This window comes from Populus euphratica, unplaced genomic scaffold, assembly GCF_000495115.2.
Source record: "Populus euphratica unplaced genomic scaffold, PopEup_1.0 scaffold542.1, whole genome shotgun sequence".
In the NCBI taxonomy this organism is placed as follows: Eukaryota; Viridiplantae; Streptophyta; class Magnoliopsida; order Malpighiales; family Salicaceae; genus Populus; species Populus euphratica.
The window spans coordinates 19,213-28,126 of NW_011500424.1; positions in this window are offsets into that span (position 1 = coordinate 19,213).

The window sequence follows — 8,914 nt, forward strand, 5'->3', positions numbered from 1 at the left end:
CTCTGAGACCTATAATCCTGGATAGAGGAACCACCTAAATTTTGGATGGAGAAATGAGGGCTCTTTAGTACCTCAAACATTTTAACCTCCACCCCAACCATTTCATGCTCCCACACATAACACATACCAACCACCTCATAAGAGATCCTTAGAGGATACTCTTCAACAATTCATGCAAACGCAAGGAGGAATCAACAACCAAGCTTACAAATTCCAAGACCAGACCAATAGGACCTTAGATGACATTCGAAGTCAACTAACTAAGTTGACTCAATCACTAAGCATTCAAGAGAAGGAAAAAATCCCAGCTCAACCAATGCCCAATCCTAGAGGTCAGGTACACATGAGTGAATCCTCACCTAGTGAACCTTCAAACCATGAACAAGTCCAAGCCATCACTACCCTTAGAAGTGGAAAGATTGTTGACAAAGGTGTAGGTTTTAGGATTCCTAAAGGTATTGTGGAGGAGAAATCTAGGGAAAGTGAAGAGGGAATCAAAACATAAGTGACAAATGAGAGTTTGAGAGATAAAGAAGGTGAGCTAAATGAGAAAGGGATGAGTGAGAAAGGAGATGATTCAAGAAAAATTGGAGACAAAATGAGTGATTTAGAATTTGTTCCTAGAGCACCATTTCCACAAAGGTTAGGGAAACCTAAACAAGATCTTATGAACTCAGAAATCTATGAATTGTTCAAACAAGTGAAAGTCAATATTCCACTCCTTGATGCAATTAAACAAGTTCCATCTTATGCAAAGTTTCTTAAGGATTTATGCACAATCAAAAGGAGATTGAATGTGAAAGAAAAAGCCTTTCTAACTGAACATGCTAGTGCCATCATCCAGTTTAAGACCACTCCCAAACACAAAGATCCTGGTTGTCCTACCATTTCATGCATTATTGGAAGTCATAAGATAGATCAAGCTTTGTTGGATTTAGGAGCAAGTGTGAATTTAATACCCTACACTGTTTACGAATAATTAGGTTTAGGAGAAATCAAGCCTACTCGAATCACCCTTCAATTAGCTGATAGGTCAATCAAGATTCCCAGGGGTATCGTTGAGGATGTGTTGGTTCAAGTAGATAAATTCTACTTTCCTGTTGATTTTGTAGTGTTAGACACCGCACCAATTCAAGGTTCTAATGCTCCCATCCCAGTCATTTTAGGGAGACCTTTCCTAGCTACATCCAATGCCTTAATTAACTGTAGGAATGGGGTGATGAAATTATCTTTTGGGAATATGACTGTGGAGATGAACATATTCAATGTCTCCAAAAAAATTGGGGAACATGAGGACATTAGAGAGGTAGATTTGATCCAAACAGTTTGTCAAGAACACTTTGATAGAGTGTGGATCAAGGATCCATTGGAGAGAACTTTAATTCATGATGAAAGATTTTGTTCTTTGGAATATGTTGATGAGGAAGTAAGAGAACTCGAGACTTATCTAGATCCAATGCCTATTATGTCAATAGGTCAATGGACCCCATCGTTTGAGCCTTTGATTTCACCCCATGTAAAAGTTGAGGCATCTCTTGTCCAGCCTTATAAACCAGAAAGGAAGCCTTTACCGAGTGATCTTAAGTATGCATTTCTAGGGGAAGATGAATCATATCCTATTGTGATCTCATCAAAACTTAGCATAGAGCAAGAACAAAAACTTTTGAGAGTGGTGAGAAAACACAAGAAAGCAATTGGATGGAAAATTACTGACTTGAAAGGAATTAACCCTCTTTTATGTACACATAGAATCTATCTTGAAGAAGAGGCTAAATCTGTGAGGCAAATGCAAAGACGATTGAACCCAAACATGAAGGAAGTAGTGAGAGGTGAAGTGCTTAAGCTACTTGATGCAGGTATCATTTACCCTATTGCAAACTCAAAATGGGTTAGTCCAACCCAAGTTGTCCCAAAAAAATCTAGAGTGACGGTAGTTAAGAATGAAAATAATGAGCTGGTACCAACTAGAATCCAAACTGGATGGCGTATGTGCATTAATTATTGTAAATTGAACATGGTGACTAGGAAGGACCATTTTTCGCTTCCATTTTTAGACCAAGTGCTTGAAAAAGTAGCTGGAAGAGCTTTCTATTGTTTTCTTGATGGATACTCAGGTTACAACCAAATTGAGATTTCTTTAGAAGACCAAGAAAAAACCACTTTCACTTGTCCTTTTGGTACCTATGGTTATAGAAGAATGCCTTTTGGTTTGTGTAATGCACCAGCCACTTTTCAAAGGTGTATGATGAGTACCTTTAGTGACATGGTTGAAAATTTTTTGGAAGTTTTCATGGATGATTTTTCAGTTTATGGGGATTCTTATGAGTTGTGTCTAATGCATTTAGAAAAAGTCATTGAAAGATGTGAAGATAGCAATCTTGTACTCAATTGGGAGAAGTGTCATTTTATGGTGATACATGGCATTGTCTTAGGTCACATTGTCTCTTCAAAAGGAATAGAGGTAGATAAGTCAAAAGTGGAAATCATTCAAAAATTACCTACCCCTAGGACTGTGAAAGATGTGAGATCCTTTTTAGGACATGCTGGTTTTTATCGAAGATTCATTCATTTTTTTAGTACCATTGCCAAACCATTATGTAACTTGTTGTCACAAGATGTCCAATTTGATTGGACATCAAAATGTCAAGAAGCTTTTGAAAAGCTTAAAGGGTTGTTGACAACTGCACCAATCATGCAAGCTCCTGATTGGTCTTTACCATTTGAACTGATGTGTGATGCTAGTGATTTTGCTGTTGGGGCTGTTTTAGGGCAAAGAAAAGACAAGAAACCTCATGTCATATATTATGCTAGCAAGACTTTGAATGATGCTCAATTGAATTACACTACAACTGAAAAAGAACTCTTAGTTGTGGTCTTTGTATTAGACAAGTTTAGGTCTTATTTGGTTGGATCTCTTGTTATTGTTTTCACTGATCATGCAGCATTGAAATATTTGCTCACAAAACAAGATGCCAAACCACGTTTGATTCGATGGATCCTCCTACTCCAAGAGTTTAACCTTGAAATTTGAGATAAAAAGGGAGTAGAGAATGTAGTGGCTGATCATTTGTCTCGTCTTTCAAGCTATGAGACCATAATTGATGAATCTCCAATAAATGAATTCTTTGCTGATGAAAATTTATTTTGTACAGGTACTGTCTCCTATATTGGTTCTCCATGGTATGCTGACATAGCAAATTACCTAGCCACAAGTCAGATTCCTTCTCATTGGTCTAAACTTGACAAATAAAAATTCTTGCGCAATGTGCACACCTTTTTTTGGGATGACCCCTACCTATTTAAATACTATCCTAACCAAATTATTAGGCGGTGCATCCCTGATCATGAAATTCCAAGCGTCATTAATTTTTGTCATGCATTAGCCCGTGGTGGGCATTTCTCTTCCAAAAAACCATTGCCAAAATCTTGTAGTATGGTTTTTATTGGCCCACCATGTTTAAAGATGTTCATGCCTTTTGTGTTGCATGTGACCGATGCCAACGACTAGGTAGCCTCACTAGGTGTAACATGATGCCCCTTAACCCCATCCTTGTTTTGGAAATATTTGATTATTGGGGGATTGATTTCATGGGACCTTTTCTAAGTTCATCTGGTTACCAATTCATCCTTTTAGTTGTTGATTATGTGTCTAAATAGGTGGAGACCATTGCATCTCGAACCAATGACCATCGAGTTGTGGTCAAATTCTTGAAAGAAAATATTTTCTCTTGTTTTGGCATGCCCCGGGCTATGATTAGTGATGGGGGAAAACATTTTTGTAACAAACCCGTTGGGATTTTGATGAGAAAATATGGTGTAATTCACAAGGTCAGTACCCCCTATCACCCACAGACTAGTGGCCAAACTGAGTTGGCAAATAGGGAGATCAAGAACATTTTAGAGAAAACAGCCAATCCAAACCGTAAAGATTGGTTCCTACGACTAGTTGATGCTTTGTGGGCATATCGCACTGCTTATAAGACCTCTTTAGGAATGTCTCCTTATAGGCTAGTTTATGGAAAGCCTTGTCATCTCCCTGTTGAGATTGAGCACCGTGCATATTGGGCCATTCGACAATTCAATGATAATGAAAACGAGGTTGGCAAAAATAGAAAGCTTCAATTGGATGAATTAGAGGAGTTGAGAAATGATGCATTTGAAAATGCAAAAATTTCAAAACATAAGATGAAAACTTTGCATGATAAACATATTCTTAAAAAATCCTTTCATGTTGGTCAAAAGGTTCTCTTGTATAATTCACGATTACATCTCTTTCCTGGGAAATTGAGGACAAAATGGATTGGTCCATTTGTGATTAAATCCATCTCTGAGCAAGGTGCATTTGAGGTAGAAAATCCCAAGAATGGAAATATTTTCAAAGTAAATGGTCATCGATTAAAACCTTATCTTGAAAACGTTGTGGCTGAAGTTGAGACATTGGATCTTGAAGATCCAATACCATTGTAGTATTAGAAGTAATGAGTTTTTATTTTTATTTTATTTTTATTTTTATTTTCATTTTCATTTTTTTCTTCTTTCTTCCATCTCTTATATTTTCTTGTTCATGCATTCGGGATTTATTTTTATTTTTATTTTTATTTTTATTTTTTTCTTCTTTCTTCCATCTCTTATATTTTCTTGTTCATGCATTTGGGACAATGCATTATTTTAAGTTGGGGGGTGTGAGGTTCTTTATTTTCAAAAAAAAAAAAACATCAATGTTTTCTTTTAGTTGTGATACGCAGGTTAAAAAAAAATCAAGCAAGAAGTCAGCTCATGCCCAATTCAATCAAACATTCATCCTTGAAAACAAAAGGGGAGTAACAATTTTCTAATCTTTATACTTTTCTTCTCTTTCTCTTTTACATTGAGGATAATGTAAAACTTAATTTTAGATATTTCATTATGTTGAATGCTTGAGATAACTATGCTTGTTAAAAAAAAAAAACTTGCATTCGTATGTGAATGAGACTTGTTTAGGATCATCATTACATTTTTGGATTCATTATTATGTTGAACATTGCATGCTTTAATTTGGGATAGATAATATCTTATAAAGCAAGATATAGCATACTTTTTTTAAGATTACTGAAGTACATCTTTCCTTGTAAAAGTTGTGTGAGTTGTGTGAATATGCATGAAAGATTAGTATGATGCTTTACTTGTGATTATCCCTTTTGATCCAGTCCTAAACAAGGTTTAAGTAAATAGAGTAATAATTATTACATAAATAAATAAATAAATGTGTACAAAGTTCTATCTACTCCAATGTTTTGAGTTGCTCAGTAACTAGGGGTATTCATCACAAATGTTTATCTTTACATCAAACGGCAGCTTAAAATATGAGTATGCAAAGCACTTTAAGTTTGTGACTTTGTGAGTAACCGGGTGCATTCATCACAAATGTTTGTATTCGCGTCAAAAGGGAAGTGACTACTTAAAGACAAAGAATAAATCATATCTTTAAAAAAAAAACAAAGAAAGAAAAAAAAATATAGATATTTCTCTAGTTTGCTACCTTGTTTGTGTTGGTGAGAAGGGAAGATTACAAGTTGAGTTTTCGTATGAATCAATTATGTTGGTTGCACGATAAATATGACTGAATTTGGAAATTTTGTATGGATGTTTGATTTAGAGAATGTGAGTATGCTTATTTTTCTTTATTTGCTATTGTGTAGACTAAGTTAAAGATATCAATGTTTGCATGATAGGTCCTTCAAGTGTGATGAATCGAGCCTAATTAGGATTGTTATTATTCTTTTTATTTCAAAGGTTTTATGTTTTGTTTTGCTTGAGGACTAGCAAAATCTAAGTTGGGGGGTGTGGTTGTGCATCAAAAGTGTCATTAAGTCTCTTATTTTACATATGTATTTATTGTTTTTATTTGGTTTTTTTTATAATAATTGATGTGCTTTTCAGTAATGAAGTTTGTTTTAATGTTTCGATAGGTTTTTGGAGCTTAAATGAATTAATTTAGGAAATTCAACGTCAGAATTCAGAACAAAGAATTGAAGAGACATTTAGTTGAAGATTGAAGCAAATCTTGGTTCAAATAAGTGCTCCAAATTTGTCCCAAAAATCAATTCTATTCCAATTCTAGAAAAGAATATCATATGATCTATTTTAAGCCCAAACTTGCCTTATGTTGGGTGCAAACTTCAACCATTAAACACTCAAGGTTTCAATGCCAATCTTAGCCCAAATAATAGGTATATTTGTATATTTATTTTATGCTTAAATTCAGCCCCAAATCAACTTTCAAATCAACCCAAACACAATCCATGACCTTACATGTCCACACAACAACAATTGATTTATTTTGGGTAATTCATTGATCCAAGAAGGCAAGCACATGGATGGAAAGCTAGAGGGGACATTTTTACATTATTTTGGGTCAAAAAGAAGAAAGAGATAACTCATAAATGAGGAAGAAAAACGTGCACCAAAGTGGTTGTAAAGCTGTCTTGATTTGATTTTTCAGAACATCTTTCGGTGTTTTGCCCATAATTTTTGACTTAGGTGTCCAAATGAGCTGTTCTTTAATGATATGGAAAGGTGACAGAATTTCCTATAAATATGTCTCTAATAGACATCTCGAAAAAAGGCTTCTAAGAGGGTCAAATTGCTGTCCAAAGTTAGAGTCAGATTTGTGTCCGAATTTTTTCTGAAATTGTGTTGTGTTCTTCTTTATAGATTTCGGTTCTTTAGTTTGTAAAACTTATTATTTCAGTTTGATTCAAGTTATTTCATGTTTGTTAAAGTGTTCTTATATGTAATCATGGTTGGCTAATCTCTTTCTTGGATTCAAATCAAGGATGATGGTGATTGAGGTGAGTTCTTTAGGATATGAATGAATCTTAATGTTTATCTTCTCATTTTCTTCATGAATGATTTATTATTGCAAAGAAATTTTAGAAATCATTTAGGTAATGTTATAATCTTGAATTTTTATGCACAAACTTTAGTTTTGGTATAGAGATTGCTTGATTCAATGTCTTACTTAATATGAAAGTACTTGTTCATTCTTAAGCAATAATCAATATTCATCTTTCTAAACTTCATTGTAATATCTTCCAATCTAATATCACCATCGTTGATATTAGGTTGAGTTATCTTATATATGTTGAAGAAATCACCAATCCATCAATTATTTTCTTGTCACCATTAAAATTGATTTGGACCAAGACTTACGTTTTCTTGTCATTTAAAATCTATTTACACTTTTTCATCTTTGAAAACAAATCCATCAATTATTTTCAACCAAGTTATTGTTAATTTAATTTCTCTTGAGTTTTTTTTTTGTTACCTAGCTTAATTTCCATATCTAGCTCTCTGTGGATATGACTTCGATCTTACCGAGTTAATTGCTACATCGCACACTCGTGCACTTGCGAGTTAAAACAAGCCGATCATAAAAAGCGGTCAAGCAAATATTATGATAAAGTATAAACATTTAATCCCTAGAATTGATGATATGTCATATGAATTGCATGGATCCTGTGTGTTTTATAAGATTGACTTGAAAGGTGAGTATCATGAAATAAGAATGAAAGAGGGAAATGAATGGAAAACTGCTTTTAAAACTAAATATGGTTTGTATGAGTGGTTAGTTGTGTCTTTTAAACTTATTAATATATCTAGTACTTTCATGAGATTAATGAATAATATTTTATGTTATTTTATAGGTAAGTTTGATGTGTTTTATTTTGATGATATCTTTATTTATAACAAGAATTTCGAGGAGCATGTTGAACATTTAAGGAATGTTACTGGTTGTTTTGCAAAAAACAATATTTATATGTTAATATTAAAAACTATAGCTTTAACATGGAGAAAATTATCTTTCATTGATATGTTGTTAGTGAAAAAGGAATTAAAACAAATGAGAAAAATGTAAGGGCTATCTAATAATGATATATACCTAAGTCAATCACATAAGTAAAAAGTTTTTATAATTAGGCTAATTTTTATAAAAGATTTGTTAAAGATTGCAGCACTCTAGTTGCACATTTTACTAAAATTGTTCAAAAAATGAATAGGATTTAAATGAGGTAAAAAAAAAAGGGATATGCATTTAATTTATTAAAGGGAAAATTAAACTTGGTTCCATTGTTATTATTATCTGACTTTACAAAATCTTTTGAGATTGAAAGTGATGTCTCCAAGATAGGTATTGGAGCTATTTAGATGTAAAAAAAGAATGAGCAATATGGATTCAAAAGCTAATAAGAGCGGAAAAATAGTCATCTATAAACTAGGTGGTTTAAATGTATACATAAGAAGATGTTTTCTGAATATAAAAAATCTAAGTCGATGCCAGGAGGAAATGAAGATAAACCATTCCAAATCCTTGAAAAAAATAATGATAATACCTATATAGTGGATCTACCAAGTGAGTATAGTGTTAGTATTATTTTTAATGTTTATGATCTGCCAGGTGAATTAACCAAGTTTCATGGTATTTTCAATACTTCTCATTTACATCTCAATTATAGATATTGGGTTAAGGTTAATTATCTATTATCTTTGCATCTCAATGTATGTTATTGTTTTGTCATGTTTAATTTTACTTGATAGTTTTTTTTTATAAATATTTTATTTAGTTGTGGGTTTCTAAATCTTTATATTCACGAGGTTTGTATTATTTTTATAAGGAAAAACTATTCATTACTCAACCTTAAAGGTTAAAGGTAAAGACAATCAGTTTATCCATTTATGTAAGTGGTTTGAAAGATAAAATGTCACACGAATTTATTATTCATTTTTATTTTATTTATTTTTTTACTATAGATTCCTGCTCATGATCATATTTATATATGGTAATGCACCTTGGTGTGTACCTACCTAACTCCCTTTCTATTTGGACCAGAAATCCTTTGTTACAAAGATAACTCTTACTAATGAAAACCTACCT